This window comes from Macrotis lagotis, chromosome 6 (genome assembly GCF_037893015.1).
Source record: "Macrotis lagotis isolate mMagLag1 chromosome 6, bilby.v1.9.chrom.fasta, whole genome shotgun sequence".
Classification (NCBI taxonomy): Eukaryota; Metazoa; Chordata; class Mammalia; order Peramelemorphia; family Peramelidae; genus Macrotis; species Macrotis lagotis.
Window position 1 is genome coordinate 196,372,615 of NC_133663.1, and position 22,525 is coordinate 196,395,139.

The following is a 22,525-nucleotide window of genomic DNA, read 5'->3' on the forward strand; positions in this document are numbered from 1 at the left end:
ATTAAAATTAAATTAAATTTTAAAAAAGAAAGTTAAAAAGGAAAGAGGACTTGGAGCAAAAAAAATAAATTCAGTTTTAGATGATGTCTGTGGAATTTCCAGTTTAAAATGTCTAGTAGTCCCTGGAAAGAAAGTCTGAAGTTTAGGAGAGATAGATCATAACTGGACAAGGAAATTTGAGAACCATCAATATGAAGAGGTTAATTAAACATGGAAACTGATGAGATCAAGTGAAATAGTATAGAGGGAGAAAAGGGTCCAATCCTGAGCACTGGGGGAAACCCATTATCAGTTAAGTATAAACTAGATCAAGATCCAGAAAAGGATATTGAGAAGGAGCAGTCAGGTAGAAGAAAAAGCAGAGAAGGGAGTATTCAAGATTAAGGTGATTCAAAATGTCAAAGGCTGCCATGAGTTAAGAATGATAAAGATTGAGAAAAAAATCATTAAGTATTCATTGCTAACTTTGAAGAGAGAAGTTTAGTTGAATGATGAGATAAGAAATCAAGAGTAAAAGGAAATGGCATAGAGGGATCAAATGTAGAAGTTCTTAAGGAGCTTAGCTAGCACAGGTAGGAGAGACACGGGTCTATAGTTACCTGGGAAGGACTATTCCAGGTTTGGGGGGATGGGGGAGACACAGTCATAGTTGCAGGCAGATTGAAGACAAATGAGAAAGTAAAAGAGGAAATCTGCTAATCATTTGTGAAGGTACAGGAATTTGGGCAGGGAGAAGGGTCAACACTTTATTTGAGATAGAGGTGAAGGATATGGTGGTAGAAAGCACCTTATTCTTGTGAAATGGGGAATAGAAGATAAAAGGAAGCTCTAGGCGAATGGCCTCAATTTTTTTCTGTGAAATATAAATCAAGGTTCTCTGCTGAGTGGGAAGAGGGAAAACAATGGGAGATTTAAGGAAGGATGTGACTGCAATGTGTTGAGGAAGATTTTAATTTCCTTCATTGCTCTTAATTATATCCTCCAAGATTAAGTAGGGAAAAATCTTATACCATTTCCATGGAACATTTTTTTCAAATATTTGAAAATTAACACCATTTCCCACCCTACCCCCAAATCTTCTATCTTCAAAGATTATTCTCTTCAGTTTCTTAGTTATATCCTCACCTGGCATGGCTTTGAGTCTCTTTACCCTTCTGGTTTTCTTTTAACAGCTCCCCAACAGTCAGTAAATGTTCTTCCTTAAAAATGACCTCTAGAAGTAAATAAGATATTCTAGATATAGCCTTATCAAAACAGTGCAATGAAACTGCCACTGTCCTATTGCAGATAGCACTCTGCTTCTATTTAGGATAGCTTAAAATAGAATTGTAACCAACTCATTAGTAATGGAATTATAAAAATCATAGATACTTATCTAGAAGAGAATTCATAGGTCAATTAGTCAAACACTCTGATTTTACAGATTTAGAATTTGAGTTCTAGTGAGGAAAATAGAATCTCACCAGGTCGTTAGGTGGAATAGTGGGTAGATTGTGCAACTTGCAGTCAGTAAAACAAAACTTGCCTCAGTCACTTAATAGGTATGTGACCTGGCAATACATGTAAACCTCTCCCAGCTTTGGCCTCATCATCTATAAAATGGACATGATAATATACAGAGGTTTTATGAAGATCAAATGAGATAACCTATATAAAGGGCTTTACAAACCTTAAAGTGTTATTTAAATTCTAAACAATAATTTACATGTGAAATACTTTCTAGCCAGATTTACCATTTTATTTCTTGCACAGTAAATTGAACCTAAGTACAAGACTTTCCATTTTCTTTGATAGATTTCATCTTGTTAGTTTGCAAGACTTTTGGATCTCAACTCTCCTTGTATTAGCTGAATACTTCCTCCTTATAATTTTCCCCCATTCCTCCCTCTTCTACCCTATGAGACCAAGCAGAATGAGACTAATCCTTTTTCCACAGGACAATCTTTCAAATATTTGAAGATTGTTATCATGCTTCCCCTCTTAGCCCTAGTCTTCTTTTCTCCAGGCTAAATCTATATACACATCATACAATATATTTTCAGAACAAAGGCAATGTCTGGCCTTGTGCCTGGACTAAGTATTTGGTCTTTTACATGCATTCCAGCACATTTAAGTCATCTGAGAATATTCACAGTAAAGATAAGACAGGTGCAAAGGTGAATCCCAATTAATCCTAATGAAGCTTTCTTTATATCTGCGACCCACATGGTTGTTACTTGATGTAAAGAATTAATTTATGGTTAAAGCTCTAGCATATTGTTAAAAATTAAATGATTGCTAACCTGGTTATCAACATATATTTAGCAAGGCACCATGTTTCCTTATGCCCTGTTTAAAGTAATAGAATGAATTAAATCTGGTAAGTCCTGATGTAACTCATTTTTATAATATTTTAAATAGCTTTTTCAGTCTTTAAGAGAATCAAAAAAAGCATGGAAAAGTTAATCTGACTGGCCTAGCCCAGACATCTCCTCCATGTAAGAATAGTTGTTGGGAAAGTAGCTTGTCACTATGGTCTTGAAGTCTAGGTCCTGAGTGTTATTCCCTATAACACCATGTATGCATGATTCAGCTGCTATCTGCCTGGATGCAGCCACAAATTTGTTACACTAGCTTGCTGACTGGTTCAATTTGTATTGCAATTATAAAACTACTTTTGTTCTTTTGTGAGGAAGGAGAATGACAATATCTTCTTTCTCTATGAACAGGTCCAGAAGTATGATTTTTTTTCCCTAATCAACAGCATATTGCCTTATGCAAAGAGCAAGCATTGCAAAATTCCCTCATTCAAATGTGCTGGGGTTGATCCTCTTCTTCTGGTAAGCACTGTCTTTGGAAGAGGTGAACAAGGGGAGAGGAACTCCAAGATGCTTCATTTCTCAAGAGGATGTTATTTTTCTTTATTAATGGTCCCCATGACTACCCTTAAGGAAGTAACCATGGCCAAATGTAAATGCATCCATCCTGTGCTAAAAGAGATAACTCTTCCATGAAACCTAAGCAAAGCACATTCTCCAAAGAAGCAGTTAAAAAGTGACAGCTTAGTATAAAACAATCATTTTACATTGTTCTCCTGACATGACTTTAGGAGTCCAGATTTTTTTTTTAAGAGAGATTGCTGTCATAATTAAGCTCTGGGATGTATTTCAGAGAATCATAGATATTAGAGATTAAAAAGACCTAGCAGGTCATCCAGCACATCTCCCTGCCAGCACAGGATGGTTCTGAGCAATTTGGCAGATCTGTTATCAGACTATAAAAATTCTAAAATATTCAAAAAAGTACCACAATTGTATAAATTATATTCAAAAGGTTTGCTTGAATCCTTGGCACTTCTTGAGGGTCAAAGAAAAAATATATCACTGAATAGCTTTCTAAAAACAATTACTAACCTATTTAGGCTATATATTTTTGGTGAGGTAGAAATTGATATGCAGTTTTTGCCTCTCTGAATATGATCATTTAAAATTCTGCAATAATTTCCACTTGTCCCTTATATTGGATTATAAATGTATTTGTAATAGACCAAGTTTCTCAACAGAGGATAGTATTAAAAATAACTTAATATTCTTAGTTTTTCTTCTTTCATCCTTGCAGGCATATAAGTAGCATAGTGAATAAAAATAAGAGCTAACATTACATAGAATGTTAAGGTTTTAAAAGCGCTTTAAAAAGATCTCATTTGAATCTCACAATTCTGGAAGGTAGGTGCTATTATTATTCCCTGAAAAAGGACTTTGGATATCATATAGTCCCTCATTTTATAGAGATCCAAGCATTTTAAGTAACTTGCCCAAGGTAACTTGCCCAAGAGGAAAAAACATCAGCAGTAGATTGGAGGCATATTCAGCATGTATCAAAAATAGAACAAAATAGACTCACTACTCTCTTAGTACCATCAACTTATTAAAAGAATTACAAATTCACCCAGGATTTAGGTGGATATAATCTTTAATTTTTAGAGACAGCTATGGAAAACAACTGTACTGAATGCTAATTAGGAGCTAAAATGGTTGAGTAAAAGGAAGAAATAGAACCAAACTCCTCCCCACCTCAACACCTCCATAAAGATCTAAAAAAATATACATTTAATTTCTGAAAAAAATCAAAGTATGTAATTTTTCCAGCATAAGTCAGCCTAGCAAAGCAAATAGAGAAGTCTCTTGACACTAGATAAGATGTAGCAAGGAATAACCTGATATAACCATGCAAGCACAAGGAATGGCCATACATCTGAGTAAGAAGAGTAACCAATACCAACAAATAGCAATCTAAACTTATTCATGGCACAAGAATAACTGCCCACTAGCAATTCTGTCATGCATTACTAGTTCTATATCACAGATTCACTTTGAATTGAGGAGGGGACTTGTGCTTGAGGGGATTCCAAGGTGACATGTGGTCAAGGAACCTAGAATGAGTACTGGGCAAGGGGCCAAGTAGCTATGGCCCTGACATGAACAGAAAAGTAGATCAGAGATCTCTGCTATAGTTTTCATCACAATCTGAAGCTTGCAGCAGGATAACCAAGGGAAAAAAATTCTAAACTAAAGGGATGTCTGTAGTACTGTAACCCTAAATCACAGAGCTTTCAATCTGGCTGATCATGATTGTATGAAGGAGCACTCTACTGGAACTCTAAACACAGATAAGCCCACAGACCTATTGCTCATACTAAACCCAAGTCAGACATATAGAGTAGCAATCAAATTTTGTTCTGGTTCATAGCACTCAAAGAGGGAAATAGAAGAAAAAAGAAGTAAAAGGAGAGAGAGTAAATAAAAAGAAGGGCAGATTAAAGAAGATATTAGGCCTAAGTAAAATAAATGAATTAAAGATATACAAAAATATTTAGATTAGTTCTTTTAGCAAATAATTTTAAATTGATGGAGTACCTATAAAATGGAGAATGGTTGAACAGATTATTTTATATAAATGTGATAAATAATACTGTGTTGTAAGATGTGATAAAAGAATGGTTTCTGGGAAACTTCAGAACACTTATATAAACTTAGAACCAGGACAACAGCAACAATAACCATAGTAATAAGATTGTAAAAGCAAACAACTTTGAAAGACTAAGGAACTTTGATCAACACAATGAATAATCACAGTCCCAGAGGATCATATATTAGAAAGACTTGGTGCTAAGGGATCTGTGTTCATATTAAGGTATGCAATTTACTATCTCTTTGAACTTGGGGGGAATAATTTTACTGATAAATCTTTGGTTTCCATATGTAAAATGACAAGTTTGAACTAGATGATCATGTAAGCCCCTTCAAATCCTATGATCTATAACAAATCCTACTTATGAGCAGTAACACTGAGATTAAAAGAAAATGTTAGAAAAAAACAAATATGTTAGATCTTTGGTAATGATAAAATGAAAATATTAGAGAGTATACCTTTTTTTGGCAATTTTGGTACCTTTATAAAAATTAAATGAGCTAAATCACAAAGAACTCATAAAACCAGTCTAGGAGAAAAGTGATCCAAGAAGAAGGAATATTTGCAAAAGAATTACATAAAATTTGGCTTATCTTTAGCAGACATGTAAATGATGGATTCCCATGATAATCCCTTGATAAGTTGTATATTCAAACATAATTTATATGCATGTTCATCATATATTAATAGTATGGTAATCACAAGGTTTTACTCTATTAAGTATACCCTAAAAGCATTTTTTTTTTAATTGGGCTTCCTTTTATCCTTCTCCAGTCCCCCCTTCTTTAGGTATGGAAGCTCAAGTTCATTGAACCTATTAATCTTTACAAGTTACTATGAGTCAGATAGTAGGTAAGAAACTGACTTGATGATACATTAACATTTTACATAAACTAACATATCACACAATGTGGTTCACATGCAATTTCAAGGTAGAATACTAATAATCCTACTTTCCTTAGTCTAATCATTAAATTCTTCATTTCCTTATTTTTTCTATGAACTATTAAACATATATAGAAGAGGGATCCAAGAAAGGAACCAAGAAAAGTTCTACAAATAATGTTAATGAGAATTTTCAAGTGTCTCCAGAAATCCTGTGAAGGTTTATCCAGGCCATAGTTTGAGATGAGGGAAGTGGTAGGGTTGATGTAGTGAAGGGTAGAATTAGAACTGAAGCAGGGATGGGGGTCAGGAAACTTTTTATTAAGAGTTTAGCCCAGTGCCTAATAGTCCACTTCTTACCCCAAAACATATGAGCCTTCAAAATTTTGCCCACTTCTTGACTCTAAGAAGAGATGGTCAGTTTTCATCAGTAAACTGCTGCCTATGCTTAGTTTTATTTTTCAAATTGTCTAAGTGATCCTACTTCATGTGTAGAACAATAAGTGACAGAACAGGAAATTATCTTTATCAAGATCCCCACAATCGTCTAAGTGAAGATTTAAGATTAGAAATGAAAATCTCTAATCCTCCCTACCTTAGCATGTTTCATTAGAAGTAAAACGATTTATGGTTCACAGGATAAAATTAATGACCATAGAACTCATGCCCCTCCCACACAGCCCAAGGGATAGGTAAAACCCAAGAGGCTTCCTAGAATGATGAAGTATTGGGGAAAAAGGTGCAGCAAAGGAACTTCTGAAAAATATTAGGGTTGAACATGAGGAGAGAAGTGGGAGAAATATTGACCAAACTTTTGAGAGTACATGTACAATATGGAGTTAAAATTCAAGCAGCTTAAATCCCATGAAGGAAAGACCCACAAACCCAAAGAGATAGACACACATTTAACTCAAAGTCCTACTTGATCTCCCTACTTTAGGTCTCTCTTCACTTTGAACTTCACATAGCTGCTAAAGTGATTTTTGTTAAATTTCCACGTGACCATGCTAGCTGTTGTTGATGTTTGGTGGTTTCAATAGCATCTGACTCTGACTCTTGAAGTTTTCTTGGCAAAGATAACAGAGTGTTTCCTTCTCTAGCTCATTTTATGGATGAGAAAATTAGGGCAAACAGCAGTAACTGACCTAGGGTCACATAGCTAATAAGTGTCAGAGATCAGACTCAGGTTTTCTGACTCTAGGAGTGATGATATCACTATTTAAACTATAGTAGCTACCTATTGTTTCTAGGAAAAATATAAATTTCTCTGTTTGGTATTTGAAATCCTTTACCATCTGGTTCCAGCCTAAATTTCCAGTGTCATTATGCATCATTTCTCTTTCCTCACTGTACAATCTCCCATACCTAGAATGTACTTGATCCTCACTTCTGTCTTAATGACTCCCTCTCTTCCTCCAAAATACAGCTCAATTGAACTTAACAAATAGCTTATCCCCAGATGGTGGCATGAAATAAGGAATCTCCTGGTCCCCAAACAACTTTAAATGAAGCCTCTAAAGAAAATCTAAAGTGACAGAATACACCAAAAAACAGCAGGAAAGTTCTCAACTCTTGGGGCAGAGTCAAAATAGCAGCATGAAGCTAACATGCTCCTGGAGCTTTACTCTACCAAAGATAAATGAAGCCCCAATTCTGACATTCAAGCTACTGATAAGACCAAGAAAAAGAGAAGATTCATAGAAATTTTCAGCAGTTGGCATCATAGAGGATCTTCAATGAAGGTCTGTCTCTTTCAGGGAAAAGGAGAAGTAAAGTCCTGAAGGTCAGAGAGAAGGGAAAACTAGCAGAAAAACTTTTAATCACAGTGCAATCAAGGTCCCGACAGCTTGACAACAACAGAGGTCCTGGCAGCTAGAGAGCAAGCCAACAGGGAGGGTTGGGAACAAATCATTGCTAAGTCAGAACCTGGACATAAAGGGGGAAACAAACCTCTTCAAAGGCAAAGGCTAGACTACATAGGCAATATCTTGGCAAACAACAAGCCAGGTATCAGAACCCAGCCCCAGAAAAAAAAAAAAAAAAAAGCTTGGATCCATACTCCCTATACCCCAGGAATAAAGCTAAAGCAACAAAGATTAGCAGAAAAGCTAAAAGAGCACAGAAATAATAAATATACATTTCTCAGACTATGATGCAGTAAAAATTACGCAATAAAAGGTCATGGAAAGATAAACCAACAACTAATTGGAAATTAAATAACTTCATTTTAAACAATGGGTGGATCAAACAGCAATAATAGTAATAATCAATAATTACACCCAAGAAAATGATACTAATGAGACATCATACCAAAATTTATGGAATGCAGCCAAAGGTAGTTTTGAGGGAAAACTTTATATCTCTCAATTCCTATATGAATAAAATAAAGAGGAGATCAATGAATTGGATATGCAATTTAAAAAGCTAGAAAAAGAACAAATTAAAGATCCCCAATGAAATACCAAATTAGAAATTCTGAAAATCAAGGGAGAGATTAATAAAATAGAAAGCAAGAAAACCATTGATCTCATAAATCAAACTAAGATTTGGTTTTATGAAAAAAAACAATAAAATAGACAAACCTTTAGTTAATCTGATTTTAAAAAAGGAAAAAAGATAATCAAATTACCAGTATCAAAAATGAAGAGTGAACTAACCACCAATAAGGAGGAAATTAAAGAGAAATTCATTGCTACTTTGCTGAACTGTATGCCAATAAATTGGATAACTTGAGTGAAATGGAGGAATATTCACAAAAATGCAAACTGCCCAGATTAACAGAAGAGGAAATAAATTATTGAAATAATCCCATTTCTGAAAAAAAGAAATTGAAGAAACCATCAATAAACTCCCTAAGAAAAAGTCTCCAAGTCCAGATGGATTTACAAGTGAATTCTACCAAACAGTTAAGGAACAATTAATTCCTATTCTACATAAACTATTTTTAAAAATAGGAGAAGGAGGTGTCTCAAACTCCTTTTATGACACTAACATAGTGCTGATACCTAAACCAGGAAGAACCAAAACAGACAAAGAAAATTATAGACCATTCCCTCTAATGAATATTGATGCAAAAATCTTTTTGTTAAATTTAAGGCAATTGGATTAAGTGATTTGCCCAAGGCCACACAGCTAGGCAACTATTAAGTGTCTGAGGCCGGATTTGAACTCAGGTCCTCCTGACCCCAGGGCCGATGCTCTATCCACTGTACCACCTAACTGCCTGGAATGGGAGTATTTCTAATAAAATAAGGGGTGAAACAAGGATGCCCATAATCACCATCTCTATTCAAAATAGTATTAGAAATGCTAACTGTAGCAATAAGAGAAGAAAAAGAAATTGAAGGAATCAGAATTGGCAATAAGGAAGCAAAGCTTTCACTCTTTTTCTGATGATATGATGGTAAATTTAGGGAACCCAAGAAAATCATCTAAAAAACTCCTTGAAATAATTAACAAATTCAGTAAAATAGCAGGATAAGGGGGTGGCTAGGTGGCACAGTAGATAGAGCACCGGCCCTGGGGTCAGGAGTACCTGAGTTCAAATCTGGCCTCAGACACTTAATAGTTGCCTAGCTGTGTGGCCTTGGGCAAGTCACTTAACTCCATTGCCTTGAAAAAAATCTAAAAAAAAGCAGGATATAAAATAAACTGACATAAATCATCAGCATTTCTGTATATGATCAACAAAGCACAAGAGCAAGAAATAGAAAAAGAAATTCCATTTAAAGTAACTATATACAACATTAAATACTTGGGAATCTACTTGCCAAGACAAACCCAGAAACTGTGTGAACACAATTGTAAAGCACTTCTCATCCAAATAAGGTCAGATCTAAATAATTGGGAAAATGCCAGTTGTTCATGGTTAGGCCAAGCTAATATAATAAAAATGATAATTCTGCCCAAATTAAATTATTTATTCAATGCCATACCAATCAAACTACCAAATAATAACTCTACTGAGTTAGAAAAAATAGTAACAAAATTTACCTGGGGCAATAAAAGGTCAAGAATAGCAAGGGAACTGATAAAAAAAAAAATGTAGAGGGGGCAGCTAGGTGGAGCAGTAGATAAAGCACCAGCTCTGGAGTCAGGAGTACCTGGGTTCAAATCTGGTCTCAGACACTTAATAATTACCTAGCTGTGTGGCCTTGGGCAAGCCACTTAACCCCATTTGCCTTGCAAAAAACCTAAAAAAAATGTAGAGGAAGTGACATAGCTCTACCAGATCTAAAACTATACTATAAAGCAGCAGTCATCAAAACTGCTGCATTACTGGTTAAGGAATAGAGTAATGGAGTACTGGATTAGGATAGGTTCAAAAGAAACTGCAGTAAAGGATTACAGCAATTTACTATTTGATAAACCCAGACACCAGCTCCTGGGGTATGAATTCACTATTTGACCAAAATTGTTAGGGAAAAAGGAAAAGAATAAGAAAAAAACTTGGCATAGACCCATCCTATACAAAAATAAGGTCAAAATGCGGGTACAGGATTTAAACATAAAGGATGACACCATAGATAAATTAAAAGACCAAGAAATTATCAGATCTATACACAGGGGATAAATTTATGACCAAACAAGAATTAGAATTCATATTAAAATGCAAAATGAATGATTTTTGACTACATTAAATTTAAAAAGTTTTTGCACTATTAAAATCATTGCTTCCAAACTGGAAACTGAGGAGATGCCCATCAACTGGGGAATGGCTAAACAAGTTAGGGTACATGAATACTATGGAATATTATTGTTCTATAAGAAACCATAAATGGTAGGACTTTAGAGAAGCATCCGATACTGAGAACAATGGACATATTAACAACAACATTGTAAGATGATCAAAACAAAACAACAACAAAAAAAAGAAAAACCAACCTTTCAGAATCTGATGAACACTTTATAAAAATTACCTCTTATGTATCTCTTTCCCTTAATCCTAAATCCTCATACCAAAAAAATGACTAAAATGTAAACATGTTTATCAAAAATATGTATGTATTATGCTAACCTGACTGTTCATCACTGAGGGAAGGGAGGTGGGAAGGGAGGGTGGAAGGGAGGTGGGAAGGGAGGGTGGAAGGAAATTTTGTAACTTAAAAATATACATGTGCACATTGCTGAAAATAAATAAATAAATAAATAATGCTAAAAAAAAGAGAGAGAGAGAGAAAGTTCTCAACTCAAGAGACTGTGGAGGAACTTCAGAAAAGGTCTGTCTCACTTGGATAAAAGGAGTAAAGTCTATCATAGTCAGGAAAACTGGAAAGTCAGTGGGAAGTTCTAAGGCACAGCACAGCTCAGCAGTCCATCAGATCAGCAGAGTGGGTTCCAACCCAGCTAAAAAGCAAAATTTGAGCCCAGCAACACTGGTGCAACAAGCAGGACTAGGTTGGGTAATCTGAAAGCAGGAAAAAAACTGCTAGCTTGTGAAATGCCAAAGCCCAAAGCCAAGGACTAGAGCCCCCAGCCCTAGCACATAAAGTTTAGGATTGTGTCCCCTTTGCCCCAAGAGTAGAGCTCAACTATCCAAATGAGCAAAAAAAAAAAGAAATCCAAAAAGAGTGATAGCCATAGAAAGCTACTATTCTGATAAGGATGATAAAAACCTCATTTCAGAAGAGGAAAGCGGGGCCAAAATACCAATAAGAGAAGTCTCAAAGAGGTTCTGAATTGATTCTAAATCCAAAATGACTTCTAGGAAGACTTTGAGCTCTTGGAAGAGTTTTAAAAAAGATATAAAAAAACAAAGAAAGAAGAAGAAACACAGAGAAAAGAAATGAGAGCCATGCAGGAGAATAATGAAAAAATTAACTGAAAAAAAAAAAACAATACCTTTAAAGGTAAAATTGACCAAAATGGAAAAGGAAATCAATTCCTTTGAAACTAAAACTGTCCAACTGGAAAAAGAAAACAGAAAACAACTCAATAAATGTAAAAATAATGAACTGGAAAAAAAAAGGAAACACAGAAGTTAATAGAAGAAAACAAAACCTAAAAATTAGAATTGTACAATTGGAAAATAATGGCTGTATAAAACTCCAAAATTCCATCAAAACCAAAAGACTGAATTAAAATAAAAGGAAAATGTAAAGTCCTCATAGGAAAAATGACCAGCCTAGAAAATAGATTCAGAAAAGATAATTTATGGATTATTGGTCTACTTGAAAGTCATGATCAAATAAAGAACCTGAACAATATCTTTCAAAAAGTTATCATAGAAAACTGCCCAAATATCCTAGAACAATTAAATAAAAAGTTCTTAGAAGATTTCACTGGTCATCTCCAAAAGAGATCCCAAAATAATAGCTCCAAGGAATACTGAAGCTAAATATCAGAATTCTCAATTAAAGGAGAAAATACTGCAAGCAGCCAAAAGGAAGCATTTTAAATTCGAGGAAACCCCTCTCAGGATTATGTAGGATTTATTGACTTCAACATTCAAGGATTGGAGGACCTGGAAGATAATATTCTGAAGGACAAGAGACCTTCGATTACACCAAGAATCAAACTTTCTGTAAACTTCAGCATATTTTCATGGGAAAGATGGATTTTCAACAAAAGAGAAACATTCAAACTCAACTAATAAAAAGATCAGAACTGAACCAAAAATTTGATCTTCAAATACAAGACTCAAGAGATGCATGAAAAGGTGAATGAGGGGAAAAAGTTTAGTCAATAAGACTAAACTGGTTACATTCCAATATGGGAAAATAATGCTTATAACTCTTGAGAATTGTATTTCTCTTAGGATAGTGGAAAGCACATTAGACAGAGGGTAGGGGTGCAAATTGATCATGATGTAATAGTACTTTAGTTAATGAGGGCTGCATTTCTTTATTTTTCTTTGTTGATGTATTTATTTTGATTGATATTTTATTTTTTTCCTATTACAAGTTTTCCAACATTCATCCACTTGTATATTTATGTTACACAATTTTCTTCCACCCTCCCTTACCCACCTGTGGCAAACAGTCTAGTGAACATTGCACATGTACATTTGTTTTAACATGCTTATATTTTAGTCATTTTGTATATGAGGAAACAGGACTAAGGGATAAGAAAGAAAATTATAGGATAGAAAGGAAAAACATAAGACAAATTTTTAAAAAGTAAACATAGTGTTGATTCAGATTTTGTGGGGTTTTTTGGTTTTGTTTTATTTTTATCTGGATGTAGATGGCATTATCCTTAACAGGTCTCCCAGGATTTCCTAGCTCTCTGAACTGCTGTGAGAAGCTGCGTCCATCATAGGTGATCACAATATTGCTAATACCATATACAATGTTCTCTTGATTCTGCTCCCTTTGCTCAGCATCAGTTCACGTAATCCTTTTCATGTTTCTCTAAAGTCTTACCATTCCTGGCTTCTTATAAAACAATAGGGTTGCATTTCTTTTGGGACAGCTGGTAGGAGGATACTCTTGAGAACTGTACTTTTATCAGGACAGTTGAAAGGAATATATTTTGACAGAGGGTATGAGTACAAGATAGGTATAAAAGAATTAAGACACGAGAAAAAGGATTATGTTGGGAAAAGGTAGAGGCATTAGAGGATAATTAACACCACCTGAAAAGGCACAAAGGACCTATTATAGTAGAGTGAAAAAAGGGAAAGAGTGAACACTTACTCTCAACAGTTTTGGTTCAAAGAGGGAATAAAGGATATTCTGAATTGGGTTTAGAAATTCATCCTACCCTACAGAGAAGTAGGAAGGGAAATGAGAAAGGTCAGATTGAGGGAGACTGCAGTCAGAAGCAAAACACTGATGGGGAGGAATAGGGTGAAAGGAGAGAAAAAAAGAACAAATGGAGGGAAGCTAGGATGGAAGGGGGTAAAAGATTTAGTAATCATAACTGTGAATGCTCAAAGTATGAACTCTCCCATAAAGATGGAAGCAGATAAGAGTGTATTAAAAACCAGAACACTACAAAATATTTTTTTACAAGAAGCACATTTGAAGGAGAGAGAAACACATAGAGTAAAAGTAAAATATTGGGCCAGAATATATTATGCTTAAGCTGATGTGAAAAAAGAAGGTATAGCAATCTTTATCTCAAGACAAAGCAAAAGCAAAAATAAATCTCATTAAAAGAGATAAGGAAGGAAACTACATCTTCTTAAAAGGCATCATGGTCAATGAAGTAATAATATCATCCAAATACTTAGAGGAGAAGCTAAACAAATTATAGGGAGTCAAAACTATTTACTGAGGGACCTCAACCTCCCTCTCTCAGAATTAGATAAATCTAACCACAAAATAAAAAAGAAGGAAGTTAGGAAAGTAAGTGGAACTGTAGAAGTTAGATGCTAAACCTCTGGGAAAAACTGATGGATACAAAGGAATACACCTTCTTCTCTACAATACATGACACTCAAAAACTGACCATGTATTAGGGCATAAAAACCTCAAAATGCAAAAAAAAACAAATATTAAATGCATCCTTTTCAAATCATGATGCAATAAAAATTTTGTGAAATAAAGGTCCATGGAAAGACAAACTAAAAATTAACTGGAAACCAAATAACCTAATTTTAAAGGATGAGTGTATCAAACAACAAATAATAGAAATGATTAACAATTTCATCCAAGACAATAACCATGATGAGACATCATAACAAAACCCGTGAAAGGCAGAAAACCTGTGAAAGGCAGAAAAAGTAGTTATTAGGGGAAATTTTATATCTCTAAATGCTTACATGAATAAAAATGGAGAGACAGATCATTGAATTGGACATGCAACTAAAAAAAAGTCAGAGAAAGAACAAATTAAAAACCACCAAATAAATACCAAATAAATTCTGAAATTCAAAGGAGAAATAAATAAAATTGTAAATAAGGAAATTATTGAACTGATAAATATTGAGTTGGTTATATGAAACAGTCATTAAAATAAATAAACCTTTAATTAATCTGATTTAAAAAGTAATGAAAACAAAATTACTACATAAAAAAATGAAAAAAACTGACCTCACTACTAATGGGAGGGAAATAAAAGTTAAAATTCAGAGCTATTTTAACCTAACTGAATGCCAACTAATATAAGTAAATGGATGAATATTTACAAAAATATAATTGCCCAGCCTAACATTAGAGGAAATAAGTTCTTAACCTATTTCAGAAAAAAAAATTGAAAAAAATCATCTATAAACTCCCTAAAAAATCTCTAAGGTCAGATGAATTTACAAGTGAAAACCAAATATTTAAAGAACAATTAATTCCAATTTTTTATAAACTCTTTGAAAAAAATAAGTGGAGTTCTACGAATTCCTTTCATGACATCAATTTAGTGCTTACTCTGAAACCAAAAGTATAGATTTATCTCACTAATGAATATTGGTGTAAAAATTTTAAATAAATTTTTAAAAAGATTTTATTCATTTTGAGTTTTACAATTTTTCCCCTAATCTTACTTCCCTCCCCCCACCCCCTACAGAAAGCAATTTACCAGTCTTTACATTGTTTCCATAGTATACATTGATCCAAATTGAATGTGATGAGAAAGAAAACATATCCTTAAGGAAGAAAATAAAGTATAAGAGATAACAAGATCAGACAATAAGACATCAGTTTCTTTTCTAAATTAAAGATAATAGTCCTTGGTCTTTGTTCAAACTCCACAATTCTTTATCTGGATACAGATGGCATTCTCCATCACAGACAGCCCCAAATTGTCCCTGGAATGAGCAAGTCCATCAAGGTTAATCATCGCCCCCATGTTGCTGTTAGGGTGTACAGTGTTTTTCTGGTTCTGCTCATCTCACTCAGCATCAGTTCATGCAAATCCCTTTTTGCAACAGGAGCAGGACTCAACTATCTGTTGATTTAAAATATAAACTGTGATTTAAAATAACTTTGATTTAAAATATAAACATTAATAATTGGAAATTTCTTATTTTTTCTTTATGTAACATTCTTTGAAATTCAAGCATGGATCATAATACAATGACCTCTTTGGCATAATCCTGTGGTTTTTATTGGTATGAAGAATTTCATGTGTGGAAACAATCTCCCTTCATTTATGGAAGTCAGCAATTTATCTGTAACTTATGAATTTAAAGAATATACTGGGAACTAAGAATTTTGATAACTTGTCTATGGTCATATAATAAATAACCACTATTTATATAATGATTACTCTGTGCCAGGCACTTTTGCTAAGCACTTTACCATTATCATATCATTTGATCCTTATAACAATTCATAGAAATAAGTGTGATTGTCATCTCCATTTTTATAGTTGAAGAAACTGAGGCAATTTGAGGCTAACTTGGCCAGGTTCACAAAGTTTTGAACCTAGTTCTTCCTGACTGCCGCCCCAGCACCCAGTGCATTGTGTCACCTTGTTTCATAACTAAGTATATGACATATGCAAATCTCAAACCCAAGTATTTCTGTTTCATGAAATCTGCTTTATATCTACCTCAGTAGCACTCATAGTCACAGTAGCAGTAGCAGGAGACATATCATTTAGAGTTTGAAGAGTATTTTTAATACATTTTTTCCCATTAGAGAAGATAAGCTTCAAAATCCTTTGCCTCTCAAAGTACTCTAGTTGGAGGGAGCTGGTGAAGGCAAAAATTAAATGGAACAGAGGCCAGACTTCAAGATGGAAGAGAAACTTGGGTGAACTGGAGACTTTCTTGAAACCAAAGACCTTTTTGAAGTTGTTCAGAAATACTGTAATCTACCCTTGATAGGTCATTTTATTCTATTTAGCACTTTTGATTCTTTATGGCTTATAAACTCTTAAGCAAAAATAAGAGACAGGAAAAACTTAAACAGCTGATAATGCAGAGTATCAGACTGACCTAACTAGTTGAATTTCCTCTGTGGTATTGGCATGGCACTGTTTCAAAGAAAATGGAAAAGAAGAAAGAAGAAAGAAGAAGGAGAAGAAGACAACAAAGAAGAGAAGAAAGAAGGAAGAATTAGTAGAAGAAGAAGAGAAGGAAGAAAATTAGTAGAAGAAAGAATTAGTAGCAGAATTAGTAGAAGAAAGAAGAATTAATAAGTAGAAGAAGAAGAAGAGGAGGAGGAGGAAGAGGGAGAAGAGGAAGAAGAGGAGGAAGAAGAAGAAGAAGAAGAAATGTAGTAATCACAGGGATCATGTTATCAAATTTAATTTCAGGGAATAAAACCTAAAACTGATTTTTGTTTAAATCTGTTGTATACCAGTTCGAATATGGGTGCCTTACAGTGAGACAGAGTAACATGATCTGTTCTTTAAATAGCTGCCAAATAACCATACTGGAGCTGGAACTGGCAGCATCATTATGTGTCGCAATGAAAGTGATCTCTTTCAAAGAAAACCCACATTCACAGAGCTGATGTAGAAGGAGAACTGGTTTTCATTATCTCTGTGTTTTCCCTTTTTATATTTAAATCATTTCTCTATTATAAAGGGATGCTAATTTAATTTGAATATTTTTCTTGGCTTGTCTGTGTTTCAGAACCCACCCAAGATATTTCTGAGAGGACTTGTATTCCTAGGTGGTCTGTTCTTACTAAAGTGGACATAAAGGTTATAACTATGCTTTCCCAATCCTGACATTTCTTCAAGTTCTTGAACCACATAGCAGAAAATGTCTTAGCTCTAATCTTTCTAATTGCTACAGGCCTTCCAATTTGAAGGGAATGTCTGAATAATAATAGTAATTCAAATGTATTTGGTGCATTATGGCTATATCTCATTCCCTATCTCACCACCCTATAAAGTATGTCATTCAAGTCAATTTTTCAAGAAAGGAAACTGAAGCTTATGGAGGTTAGCTCACTAGAAAATGGTGACAAAACTAGTAACAGAACTGGAATATGAACCCTGTTCTTCAGACTCCAAAGGTAGTGCTTTCCTCAACACACCACTTTTTCCCTATTAATATTCATTTAATTGATGGGAGACTATGTGATGATCCTTATATTGTATAGAAGAGGGAACAAGAAAAAAGTTGCTACTGGAAACTGGTTTTTTTTGTTTCTTTGTTTCTTTGTAAAGTAATGGGATTAAGTGACTTGCCCAAAGTCACACAGCTAGTTAATTTTTAAGTGTCTGAGGTCACTTTTGAACTCAGATCCTCCTGATTCCATGGCCAGTGCTCTATCTACTGTGCCATCTAGCTGCCCCCTTACTGGCAACTCCTTATCCTTTTGCTTTCAAAAGAATTAAAAGTTAAGAAATTCAAAATAATTTTTGAGAGATAAAAGTGTCATGGCTCTTTTAAGTTATAATGATTCTCACTGAGGTATGTGCCCATCACCATAAACATTGTGAAACCATGATTTCCAAAAACCAATAAAAATTTAAAAAAAATACAAAGTTTTCTAATAAAGATTTCTAAAAAGGAATATATCCATGTTTCTGATTTGGATTATAGGATTATTAGATATAGAGCTAGGAGGGGTCATATAATCTTAAACCCATTTCTTTAAACCCAGTGAAGAAAACATGGCACAAGGAGATCCAGTGACTCAAAGGTAAGGTAGGTATTGTCAGAGGCAGGATATGATACCAGAAACCCTTGCCTTGATTCAAATTGTTTTCAATTCATTGTGCTCCAATCTTATGGACAATAACAAAATGAAGAATGGAGAGTCATTTTTGAGAATTACAGTAACAGCTGAGAAATATCTTAGGAATGCAGAGCTAACTCACATGTCAAAGGATATCTTTCTTCTCTAGTCAAGTATTCAAGATAACTTTTCATCATGTTTTGCTGACATTTGGGACATTTATATGACATTTGGGATTTTTCCACTGTACTTTCCAGAAATAAAAAAAAAATTGTCCTCACAACACAATATAGGTCACTACTGGAAAGAAAGGAAATGATCCTTCCTTTCCTACACATCTCAACTCATGTACTAGCTCTTATAACACGTCTCATCTGACACAAGCTGCTAATGGTTCCCTGCTAAAAATGATCTTTTATTTAGAATATGGATTTTTACAAAACTGTGGTTGGAAGTGTTGCCTCCAATAAAAGAATACAAATGTTTGTTTCTATCCTTCACACACAACTGGCATGTAGTAGGTACTTTAAAAATACATGTAAATTGATGGATACTGTAAAAATTAGTCATTAATGCAACCTCTAAAAGTTGTAAATAATGAAAATAGTCACTAATTCATGGAAAATCTGGGAGTAGAGTTTACAGTTTTTTGATAGCATGCTGTAGGTTGCCCTTTGAGTTATTCTATGACATTTTGACTATTATCATGAAAATATCAGTTGAAAATGAAGCCCTTGAAGAAGAAATGCAGAATCTGAATACTGGAAAGTATTTTCAAGATCATCCAGTCTAGTCCTTATCCATTTAATAAACTTCCCAGTGAAAAAACTGAGACCTTTATAGATTAATGGATTTGTCTAATGTTACAAAGAAAGTTACCTCCTCCTAACTTGTCCTTTTAGTTTTGTCATCTCTGGGAAATAGAAAGAGACAACCTTAAAGAATAAGGCCTAAGGTTCTTCATCTTACATGAAGGGGATTAGATTGGATACTCACTGAGATCTCTTTGACCTCTAACTTTTGAATCCAATGATCCTATCACTCAAATTGGAGAGCATTTGGTAGGTATTTTTTCTTTAAAGTAATAAAAGCTCATATTTATGCTAAGTAATTTATATTTTATGAAAAGCTCATAATAATCCTATAAAGGAGGTAGGTCAAGTATTACTATTCCCATTTTACAAATTAGTTTACTAAGGTCAAGAAAGATAATATAGCATTTAGACATTGGAAAGAACAATCAACAAACTTAACTTATTGAACTTTTAACACAAAAATATTCAATATAACTTTACCCTTATGTCCACAAGGATGAGAACTTTTCAACACAGAAAACATAGAGAACTTTTTCCCTCAAGCACATGTGTGAATATTTTTATCCTCTTCAAAGGAAAAAATCAACAAAGGGTCATAGAATAGACAAGATTAATAGAAATATGCAAGGTACAAATGCTGAGGTTTAAGAGTTAGAGAGAAAGGTCAGGTTAATTAGAACATTCTGAAGAGGAGATAACATATTAATGGTACTGGATTACAGTAAATAATGCAATCCTTAATAAACCAAAGCCTATTCATATGGACCTTCAAGGTGGTAATATGTAGTCTACTCATACTCCCTGCAGCAATGTAAACTTTTAGAAACACAATAACAAAACAGAAAAGTTGGGGGCCAATTCCATATTCTAGAAGAATTTACTTTACAGTTAGGGAAGTTGTAGATTAAAGAGTTGAACTGAATCACCCATAGATACACAGTGAGTTAACATCTTTATTTCAAATTACTTTAATCTAGAGAAGAGAAGTAACAACCTGAAAGAAGCATTTGGCAGGAAGATTAGCTCTGGTTTTTATTATCTTTATATGTATTTTATTATATTAAGACATTAAACTGCTCCCATTGAAAGTTTGAAAATTTTAGGTCCACTTAAGGAAAGGAAGACACATCTATCAAAAACTATTTATCAGTTAGCTACTATGCAACAGTGCTACTGGAACAGTAGTAACTTGGCTAGGTAATGGGTGCTTTGACATGGGTTACCAAATTCAAAAAAGTGATGATAGCAAAGCATTTGCCTCATAATTTATCTTAGGATCCTTGTTTGTCCTCCATGAAACTGGATTCCTGTAGTGTCTACCTCATTGAGGATTCAAATTGTAAAGTCTCATACCATCTCTCCAGTTGAATTTGCCTTAAACAGATGATTTAACAGTACCATTTATATTTTTTAGTCCAAGTTTTCTGGTATGTGCCCCAGGTGCCAAAATTGTTAGTTATAGTAACTGATTGACTGATCAATAAAAATATACTGTGTCCACTATGTGCAAGATATTGGGTTAAGCACTGAGAATACAAAATGAAGTAAGAGTCTCTACTTTCAGGGAACTAATATATAATGAGAGATAATCATAATGTTTGACCTTCATTTCCTTTTTTTTTTTCTTTTTTCTTTTTTAGGTTTTTGCAAGGCAAATGGGTTTAAGTGGCTTGCCCAAGGCCACACAGCTAGGTCATTATTAAATGTTTGAGACTGGATTTGAACCCAGGTACTCCTGACTCCAGGGCCGGTGCTTTATCCACTGTGCCACCTATCCGCCCCCTGACCTTCATTTTCAAAGTAGACCACAACATCAGGGAGGTGATACTATGACAAGCACATGAATTATATTTGAGTGAGGAGGTGCTATGCTAAGTCACCACTCTCACTTTCTCCTCCAGAGCCATCTGGGTCCAGTGACCAGATATAAATCAGGATGACTGGAGATGAGAGGTAATCAGGGCTAAGTGACTTGCCCAGAGTCATACAGCTAGTAAGTATCAAGCCTGAGACAGGATTCAAACTCCTGTCCTCCTGATTCCAAGATCACTGTTCTATCCACTGTGCCATTTAGCTGCCCTGATTGAAACATGAGGAGGTTATAATCTAATAATAATTACAAGGAAAATGTAGGACATGTCTCCTGTCTTTGATGAGTTTATATCCTCCTAGCAATTTGGTATTTTACAAAGTTTATGCTAAGATTTGACCAACATTATATAACATTCAAGTGTTAAATGTCAGTTCCTTTTGTTTTTCCTTCTAAAAATTTTTTTCAGATTTTATTAATATAAAAAAACTCCTAAAGAATTTGCAAAAAAAGTTCAAGTCCCAGAGAAATCTTGTAAAGTTTTTTTAATGTCTCTTTTTATAAATTGTACTTTAACTTAAAGGCTCTTTCTATCATCAAATCTGATATATTAAAATGGCTATAGGTCAGGGGATGGAGGTTAAATAGTCTTTTCAAGAAATGTGTAACTGTCTATACCAGAGGAGTCAAATTTGTGCCCTGCAGTGCTGACATTTATTTCGTTTTTTCTTTTTTTCTTTTTTTTTAGGGTTTTGCAAGGCAAATGGTGTTAAGTGGCTTGCCCAAGGCCACACAGCTAGGTAATTATTAAGTGTCTGAGACCGGATTTGAACCCAGATACTCCTGACTCCAAGCCCAGTGTTTTATCCACTACACCACCTAGCCGCCCTGACAACATTTATTTCTAAATGCCCCCAAACCAGATTAAATATGATTTGGAAATATTTAACAAAAATAGATAAAAAATTAAACACAGATTATGTTCATATGGTATTATATAGTTTAGTGGCTTCATTATTACTTGAGTTTGACACTATTTGTATAAGTGTTAAATCTCCTTTAATAGGCTATAAACTCCTTAAAGTTAAGACTATCTTTTTTTGTTTTTTTTAAGGCAATGGGGTTAAATGACTTGCCCAAGGTCACACAGGGCTAGGTAATTATTTAAGGATCTGAGGTCAAATTTGAACTCAGGTCCTCCTGACTCCAGAGCCGGTACTCTACCCACTGCATACCTAGCTGCCCCCAGTATCATTTTTTAAATTTGTATTTCCAGTATGCAACATGGTACCTTGCATAAAACAGGTACCTAATAAATATTTGTTAAATTAAATTTCCATCTCTTTTCTATCTTTAAGAAAGGAACTGAACATTTCATTAGATCCTACTTCCTACAAAGCTTTTTAAAAAAAAGTTAGATCAAAAAAAGGACAATGGCATCTCAGTTTTTTCACCTATAAAATAGAATAATTCTAGTAGTAATTCCCCATAATTATACCTCTTAACATGTGGTTATATGTTTCCTTTTTTTTTGATAGTTCTAATTC

At 34.2% G+C, this 22,525-nt stretch overlaps 1 long non-coding RNA gene across 1 annotated transcript in view; it reads left to right on the forward strand.

Annotated features, from left to right (window-relative positions):
* Positions 1 to 5,086: 5,086 nt before the first annotated feature.
* Positions 5,087 to 22,525, forward strand: part of LOC141491349 (uncharacterized) — an 86,271-nt gene continuing 68,832 nt past the window's right edge. Inside the window, exon 1 of the long non-coding RNA XR_012469570.1 lies at positions 5,087 to 5,172. This is a non-coding gene — a long non-coding RNA (uncharacterized LOC141491349). The remainder of the gene's footprint in view (positions 5,173 to 22,525) is intronic.